The sequence below is a fragment of the Etheostoma spectabile genome, chromosome 4 (assembly GCF_008692095.1).
Source record: "Etheostoma spectabile isolate EspeVRDwgs_2016 chromosome 4, UIUC_Espe_1.0, whole genome shotgun sequence".
Classification (NCBI taxonomy): domain Eukaryota; kingdom Metazoa; phylum Chordata; class Actinopteri; order Perciformes; family Percidae; genus Etheostoma; species Etheostoma spectabile.
Window position 1 is genome coordinate 21,222,251 of NC_045736.1, and position 20,834 is coordinate 21,243,084.

Consider the following 20,834-nt stretch of genomic DNA (forward strand, 5'->3'; position numbering starts at 1 on the left):
CATTTTTGGCTCTATTGACACCAAACTTCGGAAACTTCTTCTCCAGAGTGTTCTCCACAATTCAGATGTTTGATATATCAAAATTGAGCCTGCAGTGCATTAAAACGTTTTACTGCACATAGTAATGTAAACAAATACTAAATATATATATATATATATATAAAATAGTATTTCTGCATTTTTATGCAGTCCTGTACATTTTCTATTAAATATATGGAAGCTAGTAGTATCATCACCTGGCCAATAGTTCACTGAGATCAGCACTTGCCTTCAGAGGTTGGGAGTTTAACCCCCACGTGTTACAAGGTGACTATTTATACCTAATTGTACCAGCCATTGTGCTGTGGACACTTTCCCTGCATGTTTTAAATTTTTATCAGCATCAACACACTTGTCTGAAATTAACAGCTCATTAGTTTGTGTCCTAGGTTAACATGCCACTGTGTACTCTGGCATTATGCTTCCGGGATTGGAGACAAGGTTCTGAGAGGCGCTGTAGCTCAACAAGGTTGATGCTGGTTTTTCAGAGTTAGAGGTTGTGAGTTCAAATTCCCTACCAACCATCACTTAAACAGTAGCCCTGTTTCTTGGGCATACTTAATGGAGGAGCAAGAATGTCTCTGTTTGGCACTTCTGCTGACAGAATCTTAATTTATTTGCCATTTTTATCCTCTTCTCCATTCACTGACCATTGCTGCGGAGCAGCTATAATTATGTTTGGTTCTGGGAAGAGGCTGTTCTCTTATACATATTTTCTTCTATAAAAAGTCTATGTTATCATTTTTTGATTTTTGCTTTCATTATTTACTAATGAATGTTCCATGCTGTTTGGGAGGATTTCATATTAGTCTTTGACTCGCACATAAACTAAATAAATTAGTCTTTGACTTGCAAAGGTGCTATTTTAAAATATGTCTCACAAAACGCCTTGCATCCAATTTACCAGTGGATTATGCAGCGTGCATAAGCACCACCTAAAACTTTATCTCCACTTATCTTTCAACATCTGAACACTCTTAATTGCCAAGCCAGAATTATGTTCGACACTGCCTGAACATCTGTCCAATTCAAATGTAGTCCAACTAACTGTAGGCTATTCACAGCAAAACAGATGGGCCTTAGCCCAAGCTGTTGAGTGATACATGCAAGTAATCTACAAACCATTTTTACAAGATAAAGTTATTTGTCGTGTGATTTTAAATAAGGTTTCCCAACTGTAAACCAGGCTGCCGGGCTTTTATGCTGCATGTGGAAGTCTGCTACCACAGTTTAAACCTGTATAACATTGGATGATGATGCAATGCTATGATATCACAAAGTTACTTGTTAGAACTGAAAATAATCTAAATATAAATCGAGGAAAGTGAAGGGCGCGCAAAAACAAGGGGTAGGGGTAAAAGTAAGAAATGGGGATTGGGCCTTACTATGCCATGAGTGCACAAGACCTCTAGAAAATGTTACATTTGACTAATTACTTTTCTGATTCTAAAGTGTGTTTTACGTTGCAAAAGAGCTTTTTGCAACAGCCACAGACAGGACGAATTTCAGCATACTTCAGGCTTCATGTCGTGCTCTGTTGCGATGGTATTCTCGAGCCCTTGCTTGGGTGAGTGGCCAATTCTGAAAAGACATAGGATGCCTGTTATGATTACACAATAGCAGCACTCTAGGTAAACATTTCAAGCAACACTCTGAGCAAAGTTTTTCTGTCGTATTTAGGCCGTCAGTCTGTTAATACATTGTGAGTGTGAGCAGGTTGCTTTTTCCCTCAGAGACCGTTCGGGTGAATCGCATGAAAGGACAGCTCAAGTGTATTAGAGAATAAAGTATACACATTTTATTACCCTTCATCCCTTTATCTGTGGATGTGAAAGGGTCTATTCACTCGGCTGGGCTTATGCAGTGCACGAACAAGCAGCCAGTCCCGTGTGTGCTGGCTGAGTTTGTCCATGTTCGCTCCAACAATTGAGAGGGACAAAGGTGAACCAACTGATTTGTTGCAGTCGCTAAAATAATAGAGCAATTTCTTTCCTTAATGCTCATGGTATGCTGTTGACACACACACACACACCACACACACACACACACCACACACACACACACACACCACACACACACACACACACACACACACAGACACACAGACACACACACAGAGTCAGGTCTGCTGAGAACAGGCTGTTCGCTCAAATTGTCTTCAAACAATGAAGTGCTGAACAGATCACATCAATCTCTCTCAAGAGAAATATTAGTTTCCCCAACTCTCTTTCCCCCCACCCACACATACTGTAGGAGGCCTGGGTTGCGTATGTTTTTTGTGGGCCTGTGCTTCAGTGTGTGTGTGTGTATAGTGCGATCTGTGTGACAGTGTGCAGTGAGCTAGACAGTGGGAAAAAAGATACATTTTCAGCTTGTCTTAAATTGATCACAAGTCCCCTGCCAGGTTTACACAACTAGCAAAAATAGTCAGTGATATTCCGCTGCCATGACCGTCCCGCCGAGACATAAAACAGCCTTTACCTGGCAACTCACCGCACATCAATTACACCTTTATTTGTTGGCTGGAGGCAGGGTGAAAGATGCCTTAATTTCACAGCAGCTAAAAAAATGGATTTTACTGCAATAGCAGTGCAATAATTGACATGTTTGCCTGTTTTAATAGCAGCAGTATCATCCTTAATTGTAGTTAACAGTACATAAATCATATGTTTTCACTGTTGAACGCAACTTTAAAAGGCCAAAGAAGATTTTAATATCAGAATTAGAAATTGGTTTTTCCGATTTGAAAGAGAGAAGAAGGAAGGCTGACTGATAAGGCAGGTTTAAGGATTAAAGAAGTTTGTCTTTTTTGTGCAGTTTTAAGATTTTTTTTCAAGTCTTAAGAAAAGCATTCTCTCTCCGTCTCCGTCTCCCCCACCCCCCACTAATCTCTGTATATTAGCTCTCAGGAAGAGAAAGCTCTCTCGGTGTAGTCTGGCTGTTTTAATATCTGTCAGCTTCATCCTGTACTCCATCCCTCTGCTTCCTCTTCTCTTATTTTGTCACTCTGTTTCCTCCTGTCTTCATATTTCCCCCCTTTGTTTGACTCCTCTGTCCCCATCTCAGTTCTCTCTATCAGTCCTCGTCAGTGGTTGGCGGTGGACAACTGCGTGTAGTTTACAGACGGATGATGAGGTCTACGCCATTTAGTGTGTTGTCTTGGCATTCGCCATTTTACGAAGTGTTTTTTGTCAGAACAACCCAGGTTTCTTGACACTCTATATAAGCACACTAATTACAGCTAGAGCTATTAGTGTATTCCATTTACCTCGGAACTCGGAAGTTGAAGCTGGGAATGACGTCACATCCAAGTTGAATGCGTTCAATTTAAAAGTCGGATTTTCATTGTTTTCACTAGCTCTAGCCAGGTTAGCCATTGTTAACAATGCCAGTTTATAACTTTTTTTTGTGTGCATACAAATAGCGTAACAATGTGTCAACAGAATATGGGGTAACACTTTACTTGAAAGTGTCTACATAAGAGTGACATGACACTGTAACGAACACATTACACTGTCATGACACATAAACCCTAAACCTTCAAGTAAAGTGTAACCAAATGTGGACAGCGCTACGTGTACGACGGAGTTAGTGAGACACAAATAACGGTACTTAAAACTGTATGTTCCTACAGCTTTCACAACGCACTACAAGGGACCTGTGTGTGGTGTGTGTGTGTGGTGTGTGTGTGTGTGTGTGTTTGATGCCTAGTGTTTAGGTGTTAACTCAGCCGCCACATCTTTCAGCAGGCCATCTATTCAAATTACATGTTTTTCAAAACCACTTTTGTGGAGAGATGTACCTTTTTCAAGTTAAGTCCCAATAATGTAATTAAGAGACATGCATAAAATACACCCACCAATGTCACACTCTTTTATATCCATTACTGTAAAGATTGAATTGACAACATGCCCTTGGGACATGAATTGGATAACTGCATGCTGAAACAGTCGTTAAACTGAATCAAAACTATTGAATCAAATGTTTTTCATAAGAAAATACATCCTGTGCCATGCTGGGGGTTTCATCTTAACCCTAAACACGATTACAGATCCATAGTTCATATAAGTAGTCCAGTAACACAAAACAAAACCATATGTCCGTATGTCCATACCTGCATGATGCATCACATACTCAATCTTACAACTTTATTTCTAGAGACTCTGATGGCCACATGTACTGTTCATGATACAACTTTTGCAGTGAAACTGTGCTTGTCTTTAAATAATTCAGGCAAACAGCCGGAAGGTTTGTTGCCCAGATTCCTGACACTGTCAGCCGCACTTTGCTAAATTATTGTTGCAAATAAAGGACTCCTTAGTGGTTGAAGCCCTGTTTATATGAAACATGCTGTCAGGTTGACTCAACAGAAGGTGAAAACCTTTTAGCCTATATCACATATCAACCTTTTAAGAACTAAAAAATAGAGCCTTACCAATATATCAGCGGGCCAATATTATCAGCCAATATTAGGCATTTCCCAAACTATAGGTATTGCCATTTTTATATAACATATATATATATATATTTTAATGAATATTTAAATTTTTTAATAAAAACGGATGGTCAACCATGTTATGAGTGTTGGCGTTGCATAGTTTGTCCACCAGAGGGCGCTCTACAATGTCCCTGTTGGCAACACTGATTTGTTTTTGTTATTGTGTTTTTTTGTTCAAAGGACTTTAAGTTTCATATCTTAAGTTTGTATTTTTATCCATTTTATTTATCAGAACTTTAATAGATGTTGATGTTCCTCTTTTCTGTTGTGACAATAAAACAAATTATTATATTATTTTAGTGAAAACTCATAAATAACCACAAATAACTAATGTTAGGGAAATCTGTTTGTTTTTGTAACGAGTTTCTGGATTTGAAATGGATGGAAAATATATATCGGAATTTTAAATAATCAAATATTTGTATTGGTATTGGCCTTAAAAATCCTTTAGTGGTTGGGCTCTACTAAGAAAGCAGGCTTTTTCAAAGTAAATGCATTTTTTGTAATAATCCAATGTGTTTTGAAAGGATTTCTATGAGCATTAGTGGTAGGGGAATTTCTTACGACATAAAAGAGCACGTAATCCTTCAAATTGATTGAAAACACAAGAATCACCATACTTGGAGAGACCTGAGTTTCACTGGATAATGATGATACTTCAATAAAGCAATTACCTTGTGTCCTAAATTTAGTCATTGCCAAATTCACCGCAGTTGAATTTTCTGTTGTTCTGGCCAGGCTTTAATATGAAGCTAACTGCCTTACAGCAGTCAGTTAAACCTTATAAATATGTACATTATTGTATACTTGCTTGTCCTTCATCTTCCATCGCATTAATCCCTTCTTTTTTCAAGTCATTTATAACAGTCATCACAATGGTTGGGCTTTTTAAAGAAACTTCAGACACTCAGCTGCCGTGACATTTTGCTATGGTGAAGGCGCACCGAGTGTGATTCATGGTATCATTAACTTCCTCTGCTCTTGTGTTCCACAGCAAAATAACGTGTTCATGAGAAGCGCCTATATGAACGCACCCCCCCCCCCCCCATTTTCTGGAAAGCTCCAAGTTCATGAGTTGTGACGTGTTTGCCGAGGTTTTTTAGAAATGGCGGAGGCAATGGAAGATAATTTTTCGGTGGATGGTAAGTTAATATATTTTAGTTTTTCTCTAATTGTATAATATGTCTGAGGATAATCTTAACATTCCCAACGGCCTCATCCTTTTCCATTATTATTATGCCTTTGCATTTCTTGCATTACGTTACCCACTTGCTAGCTTGCGACATTGTTAGACCCTGCTGGCGTCTAGACCCCGACTAACGTTAAGAATGAGTCTTTTGGTGCCCGTGTTGCCGTTGCCTAGCAGTGGTGTTCTTACCAGTTAACCAATTGAATGCCAAGCATATTGTGTACATTACTTCCCATGTTCTAACAACAAGCTCACAAGTTCCATTTGAAGGCAGTAGTTTTCACTTCTGCTCCATCCCATTTTATTCTGTTCCGTTCAATTTCTTTCTGTTCTGTGCTGTAGCAATCAGTTCAGTGGAACTCCCTTCCATTCCGATTTGTTCTGTTCTACTGATCTGTGAGCTGTGGACATTATCGCTGACACCCCATCATTACTATATTAAGTAGATATTTTGTGGTCTTTAGCTATCATGGATTATATAAATAAACATGAACAACATCAATTATTAAACTATAACAACTGTCCAACACCAGTAACTATACTGTACTACACACACTATTTAAACAATAATCAGCGCTCACTGAGTGTTTAGAAAGGTACATTAGTAATCTGAGATTGATTATGTTTAACTTTCAGTAGCTGATTATGTTTTATAAGCAATTATCGCTCTGCTCAGAGACATTTTTTGGGCTTATCCACCCAACTCTTTTTTCACCTTAAATAGGTCTATTCCATACACCTTCCTGTTTGCTGATGTTGGCAGAGCATTAGCTTTGGATGGCCAGCCAAACACACAAAGCAGCTATTTATGAATTGGTAATATTTATAGACTATCATCCATTTTGAATATCTGTGGTGACTGTTGTACTCCTGTAGAAATTGTTGAAAGTGTTTTTCTGCTTCTGATTGTGAAACCTGAAAGGCCAAGGCTGAACTCATTCTTTCAGCCTTGTTAGCGAAGTCTGTAGCACTTTGTTTGTATGCTGCAGAAATGTGTCTCTAAACTGCGAAGCTCACCTATTCTCATTTCTCTATTCGCTTTTACGTCTCAAGTACATTATTTTGTTATTATTATTAACTGAAAAAGCTGGTCTCTCTCCCTCTCTCGCTTTCAGGAGTGTGGAAATTGAATATTGCATTTAAAAGTTAATTTCCTCGATGGGATTACGCAAGTCAGCCTCTTCCTGTTTCACCCCTTTGCTTCCATTCATCTCTCATTCATCGTCCTCCACTTTGATGCATCTCTTCATTTGTTGTGGTTTACTCTATTCATTCAAAGACATCTTTTTTTTTCACACTCAACAGCCCGACTCATGTTTTTTCCACTTTGTATTGTTACATTGCCCCTGGCCAACCTGTGTATGTGTGTGTGCTTGCATGTGGGTGTGCACGCGTGTGTGCCCACCCCAGACCTTTTCAACTGCAAAAAACTAAGACTAAAAAAAAAGCCCTAAAAGCTATTACTCCTCTTAAATCTAATGCTTTTGGTGAATGCAATTTAACTATTAGATGGGTGAGTTATTTATTTATCTTCCTATCTATTCATTTGTTTTCAAAGAGGGGAAATTGGTGAAATTGTGCCTGTGAAGTGAATTTGCATACTGAACAAAGGCACACATATACACTAGACAACCCCACCTCACCCTGAGTCAACCTGTCTCTCTGTCTCTCAACAAAAGTAAAAACATACTTTGAGGAAGAAGAATCCGATGCAGGCGTTGATATATTTCTTGTCACAAAACTTCTGTATGTTTTTTGGAATAAAAAGTAGATGCAAACGTACACAGTCGGATATGTAAAGGACAGCTTTAGTGATAAGATGTTGCTAACAAAGGTTCTAGATATTCAAATGCAGGGATGTTATTTTTTTACGGGGAGGAAGAAATAACATGTGAGAGTGATGGTCTTCGATCCAGATGTTATTGTCAACAAACTATTCAATTCCCCAGCCAATCGTATTGTTTTGATTGTACAGCCCAGCAGACGCCCTTACCAGAGACTACTGCGGGATATTAAAACACTGTCAGCAATCGCTTAACTTCAGCTGCAGTTAATGTTGAGTTGTGGATGATTCAAGGCTTTTAGGAAACCGTCCTGATATATATGAGTATATATATAAAACTCTGCCACCCTTCACCCTCCCTCTCCTCCTCTCCTTGCTGCTTTCTTCTTTTTCTGCACCTCTCCAGACAGCATCTCTCACCCACTCCACTTTCCTCTCTGCTTGTTTACAGTAAGCAGATCCGAGCAGGATGGTTTTACCTTTTATGGCCATTCCTCATCCACGGTAAAAGTGCACTAATACAATGGTATGTTACCCACTTCCCCCTCCCTATTCTGACCTCCTAGATGGGGTACCCGGGGTTTGGTGGACTGTGTGTATGTGTGAGTGTTAGTGTGACTGTGTGTGTGTGTGTGTGTTGAGTGTGTGAGAGAAGCATTCACTTTCTGAAATGTGGTAAAGTCACCTTTTTTAAATGACTCGTCTACATAGACAGATAGTGGTTGAGGCAGAGGTTTGATTTTAAATGTCTGGTTGTACTAAAAGTTCCTCTCACAAGTGTTTTAGGTTAGACTGGGGGTCCCTATGTCAGTCACTCATGCATGCATGCAAACACATGCTCACAAAGCAGGCAGGTGTATATAAGCTGTGAACACATCCAAGCATCAACACTAGAACAACTATGATGGTCATTTTGACCATTTTGAAATTTACACGTGTAGGGGTGGCAGTAGCTCAGTCCGTAGGGAGTTGGGTTGGGAACTGGAGGGTCACTGGTTCAAGTCCCCATATGGACCAAAAAGTATGGAGTGTGGACTGGTGGCTGGAGGGATGCCACTTCACCTCCTGGGCACTGCCAGGTGCTCTTGAGCAAGGCACCGTACCCCCCCCCACCGCTCAGGGCGCTGGTTTGGCTGGCAGCCCACTCACTCTGACAGCTCTCCATTAATGCATGTACAGATCCTGAATGTGTGTGTGTGTGATAACTAACAAAGTGTGGACACAGAGTTTAACTTGTAATTTCCCCATTGGGGATCAATAAACAGATTTAAAAAATAAATAAATCCTTTGCTGGATAAAAAAATACAATCCTGCTGGTACTTGACTTTTCCTAAAAGAGTCTACATTTTCATTTAAACTTATTTTTATACACATTACACAAAAGGCAACAATCACTTCTACCTATTTTGTCCATACACGGTCATATTGATCATATTGACCTTTTGGATTTTCGTGATATTGTTTTTAATCTTTTGTGCTGTTGAAGATGCATATTGGTTGCTTAGTAACTGTCAGTGGAGCAGTTCTCTACTTCTGTCAGAGAAACGTCATAAGCCGTATTGAGTAACAAGTGTGGGCATCACCAGTGGGCCGAAGGCAAAGCCAGAGTCGGTAATGTAGGCTACCACAATAAATACGGCGTGGATGGACTCATGTTCTGAATCAAAAGGCAAGCGCCGGGCGCTCTGTCTTTGAAAGGTGTGGTACATGTAGGTAGATGGGGTGGCTGTCTACGTGTTAATAAAACTTTATACATCCTCGAACTAGCTGGAATCATTGCATACATCCTCTCCAAGGAGTGCACCAGCAGCAAAATTGTCCGGAGGAAGTTCATGCTGCAACTGGCAGAGGAGTTGAGAGTGGAGTTAATGGTATAAAAAATAGCAGCGGCACACAGTCCAAGCAGCGCTGCGCACCACAGCAAACTATAGAGGCAGTTTAGGCTAGTGCCAGGTTAGGTTATAAATGTTCAAATATGATACTTTTAGGTGTTATTTGCCTGTTATGAGTTATGTTGAATGAATTTCCATTTTCAAATATGAATGTAGCCTATGAAATAATTACGGTTTACTATGCCATGATATGAATTATTGAAATGCGTAGATTACTGTAGCCTATTAGGCCTACTACTCAAATGTATAATTAAACTTGATAAATTGTAGATTTTGGTGTTATTTCATTTTTTTTCTAAAGACATCCTAACACAATACAGACATTAATATCGCAATTAGGTATTTATTATGAGAGATTATAGAGTTTGGAATCTGGCGGTCAAAATGACCGATCACAATTCATGGCAATTCTAATTGTGGAATCCTGGCTAAACTTCTAGTGTTAAAGGGAGTGTGTGAGCAAGAGAGAAACAGATGACATAAATGATCTGCACAAGATTGCCAGGGATAGATCAGGCATGCAAAAATAATCTGTCGGTCTTTTGCAATACACCTGTGGAAAAAAGTGTTATTGTGAGGCAAATTGTGTCAGTGTTCTTGTACAAGATTTGATCCTGTGTATTTTGGTTGCATCAGTGCATTTTGGATGTTAGAGTAGCATTAGTTGTGGTGAGCTGCATGTCAATAAAGAGAACTGTCTGAACGTTTTTGCACAAGTGAACTAAAATGTGTATTACCAATTATAAAGAGGTGTAATATGTGAAGACGCCATTTAGTAATTTTCTCATTAAAGATCTGAAATTCCAACCAAAACAGTGTAGCATCAATCCAAACCCTTCAGACCTTCTTTACTGATGCTTTTTGCTGCATGTCAAGGCAGGCATTTTGGCATTTCATAGATTTCTCACTGTCACTGTGAGCTACAAGCGCTTCTGGTTAAAGTCATTCAAAATATAACGTTGTGTGTGTATGTGAGTGAAATGCTTGTGTGAGTTAGTGTGTGTTATTGATATATTGCGTGTCTGTATCGGACTTATGTGCAGCAGCAAGGACTTACGTTAGCCACAGGGTGTGGGCTGGGATCTGACCTCCACTGGTTATGAAATGTGTGTGTGTGTGTGTGTGTGTGTGTGTGTGTGTGTGTGTGCGTGTGCGTGTGCGTGTGCGTGTGCGTGTGCGCGTGCGCGTGCGTGCTGCTCTGCTCGGGAATGCCAGTGTCAAGGGCCTGAGAAAACAGCCATGTACAAACAAACATAGGCTCGTCTTTCCCTGTTGCCTCTTCTGGTCCCTATCACACACACACACACACACACACACACACACACAACACACACACACACACACACACACACACACACACACACACACACACACACACACACACACACACACACACAGCGTGGTTGCATGGGAGCAGTGTTTATTGTCTCAGTGTTAACTAACGTTGCTGCCATATCTGGCCTCTGTAATTAGATTTACCTTACCTTGTTTTTCTTTCCTTTCATTTAGCTCTTTCCTGCCTTTTGCTTTCTCTTTAACCATCAAAGTTGTTTTTCTTCCATGAGCAGCCTGCACGGAGGGAAGGGGTGAAGGAAAGGAGGATCCCAGCTCCACCTCTTTTCCTTGCCTTACATCTTATTCTCTTTTTCCCTCCCCCTTTTTCCTCCCTGACCTGTCACCTGCCTCTCCTCTTGTTTTTCCGGGGGAACAGCGCCCCGGGGTTCCTCCGAGCGTTGCCAGGGACCCCCCTGCCCCCAACCCCTCACCCCCCTGGAGGGAGGGGGATCCTTCGTGGGGCCACACCCACCACCCACACACACAACACCCACACAACACACACACACAACACACAACCCACACCCCACACACACCCCCACACAACACAAACAACATACATAGGCGGGGCCCCCTCTTGGCCCCCTGAAGTGCAAATTCCATTTAAAGCGAATGTATAAAGTGGGGTTTCCCCACAGACGGGTTGCAACTTACTGTAGGGAGTTTTGTGATCCCCCCTATTGTTTTTTTTGTTTTTATATTTCCCCCTTCCTTGTTCTTCTCTTTTTGCGAGGGTCCAGATCTTTGGTGTGGAAACAAACACATTACAATACACAAGGCCACCGAAAAGCAGTAAATTGAAAACCCAAAAAATTTTTTTTAATACCATTTTGAACCCCTACATTGGAAAAGTTTTTTTAAAAATAATAATGTCTCTCTTGGTTTTTTTTTGGTGTGTAGGCACTGATTTTGCAACCTTTTTTTGGATACTCTGGGGTTCTTTTTTGGAAAAGAAAACCAAAAAATGTCCCATGCGGGTTTGAAGGACCCCCCATGCACTGTAAACCCCCTTTTGGTTTTTTTACGGCCGTTTACAGTCTGTGTTTTCGCTAGGGGGTTCCCCATTTTTGTTTTCCCCCGTTTTAAACCTTAAAAGGGAAAAACGCACCAAACAAGGAATTCCCAACAGTTTTTTTGTGTGTGCTTATATTGTCTGTGTTGTGTGGGGGCATTGGGTTGTGGTGTGTGGGTGTGTGGGGTGGGTAACAACCTTGGGGCCCCAGGGGAAGGCTACCATTAAAAGGTTTAGTAAAGGAAAAATACCTCCCCGGCTACAAAATTTTGGTTCTTTTTAAAAGAAAAACAATAGGTACAAAACAAAGATTTTCCCTAGAGGGGAAAACCTAGCCGCTAGCCCGGGAGTACAGGGGTTTAAAATCTCTCCATTTAAAAAATTTTTGAGGGGCCCTGCTCCTTCAAAATGAACATCCCGTCACCCCTCCCTTTTTTTTCCCCCCTGCTTTTTTCACCGGGCTTCTCTTTTTAAAATGTTTTAAATTCTAAAAACCCTTTTAAAGACCAAAAAGCCAGGGTTTTAGTGCAAAGGGAATAAAAAAAAAATTTGCTCACTGCCCTTTTTTCCCCCCCCTCTCTCCCCCTCCGGGGAAATTTGGGGGGGGCCCAGCTCATATTTTTTTTTGCAAAATGCTTTCCTGCGGCTCTTATTTTAAATCCCCCTTTTGATCAAGTCGGTTTTCCCCCGTTACCTCGCGCCCCCTTGAGGAGGAACCCACCTTGTGAGGGTGTGTGTGTGTGTGTGTGTGGGGGGGTTTGGGGCCTTCTCCAGGGCAATTTTTCCCGAAATTAAGCTAAATGTTCCTCACTGGTAAAGTATTTAGTAAGGGTTTTCTAGCTGGTGGTGGACCCAGGACTCTGGCTTGCTACACCACAGTGGCCCCTACCTGCTCACCACTAGCTTAACCCACAAAACACCACCACACACACACACCCCCAAAACCACCCCACCACACACCCACACACACAAAAACACACAAACACCCACACACACACACAACACACACCTTTTTGAGTCTGGGGGTGGAGGGGTGAGGAACTTTTTGTGGGGCAATGCGTGGTAAAATGTGTGTTTGGGCTGTACATTTTAGGTGTTGGGGCCTGAGCGCTGCAAAAAAGGGAAAATATGAATAAACCCCTTTCAAGGGGGATGCATACCCTGTGAAAAAGAGGTCATGCAGTTTACTTCTGGGCTTGGTTTGGAGAACGGGGAGTTTTTGGTGGTCAGGCAAATTACCCCAAAAACTTTATTTTTGTACTTTATTTTGTATATCTTCTTCCAAAGAAAAGGAAAACAATACAAAACAGAACAGTAATAAAAAAAAAGCAAAACAAAAACAGCATGAACATTAATCCACAGATCCCTAATTCTCTAAACAATTAGACATACATAAAACAAAATTTCCCTGAGCAATTTGTATTGCTGTATGAAGGATCTGCACATTTCCATAATATATCTTGGTTTTCATCTGTAAGCAATGTATGTATTCAGTTAAGGTGTTGTCAGTGGGTTGTCATACAAGTTATGATCTGCAGTTGACCGCTGTAGATTTAACCTAAGCGCTTACCTTGCATGAAAAGCTGACTGGACCAGTGTGTTGTTTTATAAATACTTGTATTTAATTGTGAGAGGAGGACTATACTGGTTTAGGAGCACCTTGTCGCCATCCCCATCATTATGAGGGGAGGAAGTATTGTCGCTTCTCTCCTGTCACCTTTTTTTATAATTTTCATTAATGTCGGTCTCATCATTTATGCATGACTCAATAATAATTTGTGCTGTCACTGCTTCTGGCAGAAATGGGAAAGGATATTACCCACTATTATTTTTGTTTTGGAAACCGTTATAAGAAGCTCAACTGTCAATTATGGCAAAGTAAAGTGACTTGAGTCGTCCCTCATGGTGCACCATACATTGGACAGTTTCAGCTTAGCTTTCCCATTTTAGTTTTTCTGTGCGGGTGTGATTTGTATTTTGTGTTTGTTTTAGGATGCTGTAATTGCATTTATTCAGGAACTGATGCCATGTTATAATTTGAAAACAAAAGTTAGGCACAAGTTTTAGGTGGTTACTGATGTTTGCCTAATTGTAATGTCTGCCCCTGAGACTTTGCATGACAATTTTGTTAACCATAAACAGTATAAATCATATAAAGCAGAGGTATTCATTGAAAATTCAAAGAGGTCTAATTAGTAAAATTTCCTACCATTAACGGTCCAAACCTTATGTGGGGAGGGTGGGTAAGCGTACCTATCAGGTTTCATCATGGGTAATTTTGTTGGGACATTCTAAAACGCTTAATGTGAAAAGGCTTAATGTGGTTTAATGTACCTAAACAATGATTATTACCAAATTGCTCATGTCTATATCGTGCCTGTCAAAAAAACTAAACCGAAATTCAACGATTATAGAAGTTATCCCATATTAACGTTTTCTTCTTCATTGGCGCTTATGGCAAGGAAAAATCATAACTTGGTTTAATGTACCTAATCAATGATCAATGATTACAAAATTTCTCTTGTTATATTGATCCTCACAACCACTGAAAACAGACATTTTGTGATGATTGATCATTGTTTAGGTACATTAGATCACATTAAAGCCCATGTTGCAAGTTTAATTTTCCAACGAATTTGTGCAAGCCTGCCTTGTGTTTCTTTGCCACTGGTCTTGCCTAAAATGGCTTTTGGTCTTTTAATATTAACAATCTATGCTCTCGGCCGAGTCCAGCTGACTTTATTATGTTTATATTAATATTGGAGGGAAAGTCAGAAAACAGCTTAGAAGGGGATGTTGTTTGGCTTTTCACAAGTTTAGACAGCTAGCTAACGCTACGCCGCCAGACATTTGCTAATGTTAGTGCAACAGCATTAGCCTAGCCTGCTAGGTAAATATTACAACTGCTTTTGTTGTCTCCTATATATGGGTCCATGCTGTCAGCATAATACCTGTGGCGTTAGTGCACCTTTTGTATAAGGTGACCAGATTTGTCAGACAGAATCCGGGGACATTTTCAGCTCAGAAGTGTATATACTTCCAAAACACGTAAGGTTTTTAATTTTGTAAAATTTTAAACGGGGACACTAGACCTAGAGCTGTTCTCATTAGGGTCTGATCCTAGAATCACCCCTGCTGCTACTTCATACTGGTACTCCACCACACCTCAGAGGGGAATGTTGTAATGTTTACTGAACTACATTTATCTGACAGCTTTTGCTTTATTGCATCAGGCTTGTTTCTGCAACAGCTCATTGAGTATTGTATACAATAAAAACTATTGAGGAAAGATTTTCCTTTGACATGGATGCAGTATTAAAAGAGATCGCTGCAGTCGACAGCAGCGAATCAAGCTACAATGTCAGTTAATAGGATAATTGTCCAGCTTGTATTTACGTTCATAAAAGTGCTCGTTTTGCTACTGACTGACTCAGATTAGTATTTTAAGTGTCTGAGAACATTATGGAAAGGATTTCTAAGGATGTTGACCTTTCTGTTAAAGATTAAGATCCTTTTTTGAAACATAATGGTGCATTTGCTAAACCCACCAGACTCCATGTAAGTAATTTTAGCATTGTAAAATACGGCTTTCTAAAACATCTCCGAGCTCTGAGCAGCGCTTGCTCTGGCTGTCTAGAGCGACAATCGGCTATGTTTGGTCAATGTTTTCTTTCTTTCATTCCAATTTAGGGTCTGTCCGACACAGTGAAAACGGGGACATTTCCGGGGACAGATTCAGCTGGCAACAGGTCACCGAAACCAGGGACGTCTGGTCACCCTACTTTTGTACCATAATTTTATTGAATGAAATAGTAAACTTTGCTCCTACAAAATGGGTGGGTTATTGTCACGTTACAAACAAAGCTAACTGGCTATAGTTAGCCTGCACGTACGCTAGTGGACATAGCTAACGTTGCGTAGCCAGCCAGCAACTTTGGCAGTAGAGTTTCAGCAAGCTAACCACGACAGGGTTGTCACCCACAATCAACGTGCAGTGATGTTTGAAACGGAGACACACATTGTGCCTTTTCCCGGAGATCCTGGACATTATTTTCATTTATCTGGACGTAAAAGACCAAGGGAGAGTAGCCCAAGTGTGCGTGGCCTGGAGAGACGCATCCTACCACAACTCTGTGTGGAAGCCAGGCTACATCTGCTGCGACAAACCTGTCTTTGTTCCCCAGTCTGCAGACCAGGGAACTAAAGTTCAGATTCTCAGTTTAAGACTAAGTCTGCGCTACATGATTCAAGGGTTGCCGCACATCAAAAGCCTGGCCTTGTGTGGATGTTTTAACCTTACAGACAACGGACTCGGACAAACAACGGTGTACAAATACTTGTACTGTTGAACATACTGTGAAAATGGTTCTTCTGAATTTCTCAGCTAATCGTAAACTGTAAAATATTGATTTTGCTCCTTCCTTAAAAAAACTTCCATATGGTTTTATTTTTAAATTCTGCACTTTGTTCGCAAATAAAAAGAACATATGTTAAATTACACCCTGTTTATTGTTTTTTAACCGAACTTTAATGTTTTCTGAAAAGACAAGTCTTTCCTATTAACCCACGTCCTAATAAGAATATAATACAACGTTTTTTTAGGGTAGGCATAAACCAACCATGGAGGTACAGTCTGTAATACTGGTCACTTCTTTTCTACGCCACATCTGGAGTAAAGCTGCATTGTCATTGAGTCTCTCAAATGATCAGTACAAGTACCTACTGTAGCAGTATCAGTTATATCACTGCTATTATGAGGTATCACCATATGTAATTCTGTTTTCTTTGGATTATAGGATATCAAGGGGAATGGCTATAATGGCCCAAAGTGATTGTCTTGATACTGTCATACAAAAGATGTTTTTTTTATAGCCTGACTGTATGCAGTGAACTGGTATTGTCTAGGGATAAGTAGCCTTTCATATGACTCATTCTAAAAATAATTAATGTAAAGTAAATATAAACAATTAAAATACTCATGTGTGCTGGCTTGAAGGGGACCATGATCCTGTCTGAAATGTGTGTATTCTATCTTCAGCACAAATTGATTCAGGCAGCATGTCTCAAATCCTGGATGTGGAGTGAGGCACGTCACATCTGCTGATTGCGGGGTAAGTTCCTCGACCAGTAGCTAATACACACTCCCTCCCCTACAGAACAAGCGCTCCACTGCAGTTTCGGCACCACACACACACACACAAGCACCTGCCAAACACAACGACGCATTTTCATCAAAATCAATCAAAAATGTTTTATTGTCGGGGGAAAGATTTAAATAGGGATTATCTTGGAGGGGGGGGTGGCATGATGCCTTCTATTCCTAGATCTAGCTAGAAAAGTTTAATAGTACTTACCTGAACTAATGACATGATCACTGTCACTATATGTAAAGAAAACGTTGACGTTCACTCGGTGCTATTCACTGACAGTAAAAAGAAAAGCCATTGTATGCACTGCTGCGCTGGCACTGCTGCGTTGCTAAATGATAGCAACTCATTAGGAGACTTCCCCAACTCTCGGCAATTCCTCACTTGCCCTCTCACCTCTGGCAGGTTCGAAATTATACGGCTGCTGGCCTTTCCACCTCTTCCAAAAATGACAAAAAACTGGCATTTAACACTATTTGGAGTCATTTTTAAAAATGATATACATATTTTAAATGCTTTTTGTACCCAATAATCAACAGTGGTGGTTTACCTGCAACACGGCCTTTAAGTTCTTCATGTTATGACTTATAAAGCCCATGGGAACTGTGGGGAGTCAACCCACGGCCGCTCTGCTGCTCTGCTAAAATTGGGAAGCAGAAACGCTTAATGATAACATCCAAGATAATAGGACTTTGGGTTAGATTTTTTGACAGTTTTCAGTGGTTATGAGTAGCAATAGAAATTTGTTTAGTTACATAAAAACCACGTTAAGCTTTTCCTTACAATAGTCTCTAATGATGCAGAAACGCTTAATGTCAGATAATGTCAATTTTTTGACAGTTATCAGTGGTTATTAAGCTCAATATGAGAGATAAATTTGGTGATCATTGTTTAGGTAGAGCCTACATTGTATTCCTTTAAATTACTAAGTGACAGGATAGCGTCTTTCAAAACTTGACCTGCGTGAAGGAGAAAAAAAATGAATGCGTCATTGTACCCAGCACTTCAGGAAATGCACTTCTGAATGCGTCTCTGTCCCCAGCATATTTCAAACCAACTGACACCCATGAGCCTAATCCTCTGCTGTCAAATAAACAGTGCACATTTCTATATGATTTTAACAATATTTATTGTTTATTTATAAAGTAGGATAATGCTTTTACGTATAATGCTTTTTTTTTCCAGATGTTCATATAAACATAGCCAACACTTCAAATAATGAGGTAAACCTATTTAAAAGAATTCCTGTGAGCCATAGCTGTAAATTTTACACCGTTGTGATAGCTATGGTTTCAACAGTGTTTTGTTCTCTCTCTGTATGACGTCATACCAAGCTGGTTTCTACATATGGGCATATGCAACAGCCATGCAACTACTGCAGTGTTTACAATGTAAACACTGCTACATGCTAATGTTTGAGAATCCTGTAATCTTGGTTGCAGATGTTTTTTCTTCCCAATTTTGGATCACAAATCCGATTTTGCTGTTTTTGGTTTAGAAGCCTTTATCTCTGCAACTTTAGCAAAGTGTAAAATATAGTTTTTTGTACAGATCATATATAATAACCTTGTGATTTAGATATTTGATTTTGGGGCACCTATGTCTCAGTTGGTAAAGCGATTGCCTACGAATCAGAAGGTTGGTGGTTTGATATCTGGCCCTGCAGTCCCATGTCGAAATTTCCTTGGGCAAGACACTGAACCCGGAATAGGTCACGATGCTGCAAGAGTATGGCTGCAGCCTGGAGACCTCCCGTCTCTTGTCCAACGGTAAATTTAGATGTTCAGAATACAAAATCGCTAATTATTTTCTAAATGAAGTCATGGTTAAGTTAGTGAATGACATGATTAATTGAACATTGTTTAAACTCTTAAATTAACAATAGCTATACATAGCCTATAGTTGGCAGATTTGTTGATGTTAATGTTGTCTCCCCAATGTTAACATTTTTTTTTTTTATCAAACCTGCGAGGTCCGAAAGGTGTATCACTGAAGTGTAGGCCCCCTCAAGTGTAATATTGGGTGAGGTTGGCTTAAAGAGACTGGTGCTCTCATAAATAGAACAATAAAGCCTTCCAAAAACAAATAGTTTGTATGTACTTACCTTAACCTTTCAAATTGGACAGGCTGTTCTTTATGTTTTAGTCTTTAGTTTTATTATAATTTAATTCATTTCAACTGATAAGAACTTTGTACAACACAGGTTACATTTGCTACAGAAAGAGAGAGTTAATGTACAGATTTACAGATAACTTAGCTTTAAATTTGTTCTGTTTTGCCCTTTTCCTGTCGTGTCTTTGGTAGTTTTCTCTATTGATCTATGCCCTGTGGTGGCGATGGGTTAGGGGCATTAACCATAGTGGGCACGGCATTCCAGTTCAATCCTGCATGGCTGTTTATATAATAACATTTTTGATGTTTATAAAATACACTCACCTAAAGGTTAAGGATTAGGAACACCTGTTCAATTTCTCATTAATGCAATTATCTAATCAACCAATCACATGGCAGTTGCTTCAATGCATTTAGGGGTGTGGTCCTGGTCAAGACAATCTCCTGAACTCCGAACTGAATGTCAGATGTGGAAAGAAAGGTGATTTAAGCAATTTTGAGCGTGGCATGGTTGTTGGTGCCAGACGGGCCGTTCTGAGTATTTCACAATCTGCTCAGTTACTGGGATTTTCACGCACAACCATTTCTAGGGTTTACAAAGAATGGTGGGAAAAGGGAAAAACATCCAGTGTGCGGCAGTCCTGTGGGCAAAAATGCCTTGTTGATGCTGGAGGTCAGAGGAGAATAGGCCGACTGATTCAAGCTGATAGAAGAGCAACTTTGACTGAAATAAACACTCTTTACAACCGAGGTATGCAGCATATTTGCAGGTATTTGTGAAGCCACAACACGCACAACCTTGATGCGGATGGGCTACAACAGCAGAAGACCCCACCGGGTACCACTCATCTCCACTACAAATAGGAAAAAGACGCTACAATTTGCAAGAGCTCACCAAAATTGAACAGTTAAGTTATGTTGCCTGGTCTGATGAGTCTCAATTTCTGTTGAGGCATTCAGATGGTAGGGTCAGAATTTGGCGTAAAAAGAATTGGCCTCAGTGCCAATTGGGCATTGTTTAAATGCCACGGCCTACCTGAGCATTGTTTCTGACCATGTCCATCCCTTTATGGCCACCATGTACCCATCCTCTCATGGCTACTTCCAGCAGGATAATGCACCATGTCACAAAGCTCAAATCATTTCAAAGTGGTTTAATGAACATGACAATGAGTTCACTGTAATAAAATGGCCCCCACAGTCCCCAGATCTCAACCCAATAGAGCATCTTTGGGATGTGGTGGAACAGGAGCTTCGTGCCCTGGATGTGCATCCCACAAATCTCCATCAACTGCAAGATGCTATCCTATCATAATGGGCCAACATTTCTAAAGAATGCTTTCAGCACCTTGTTGAATCAATGCCACGTAGAATTAAGGCAGTTCTGAAGGCGAAAAGGGGTCAAACACAGTATTAATATGGTGTTCCTAATAATCCTATAGGTGAGTGTACATTTCAATGTGAGATAGGTTAACAAACCCTCCAGTACCAGTAGCATCTGAACTTTTATCTACCAAGGCCTGCAATGACTTTGCCTCCTTCTTCAAAGACAAAATTCAAAAGATTAGACAAACAGTCAGTGCCTCCATATCAAGTTCAGGATATGTGTTGTCACAGTGTTCAAGCAAAAATAGTTCCAATATGACAGAATTTCACATGATCAACCATACAAACCTGGAGGACATTATTCAACATCTGAAAACCTCGACCTGTTGCCTTGATATTCTACCAACGGGACTTTTCAAAAATGTTTCCAATTGTTTGACTTCTGATCTTCTACAGATTGTGAACACATCTCTTCTTTCAGGAATCTTTCCACAGGCCCTG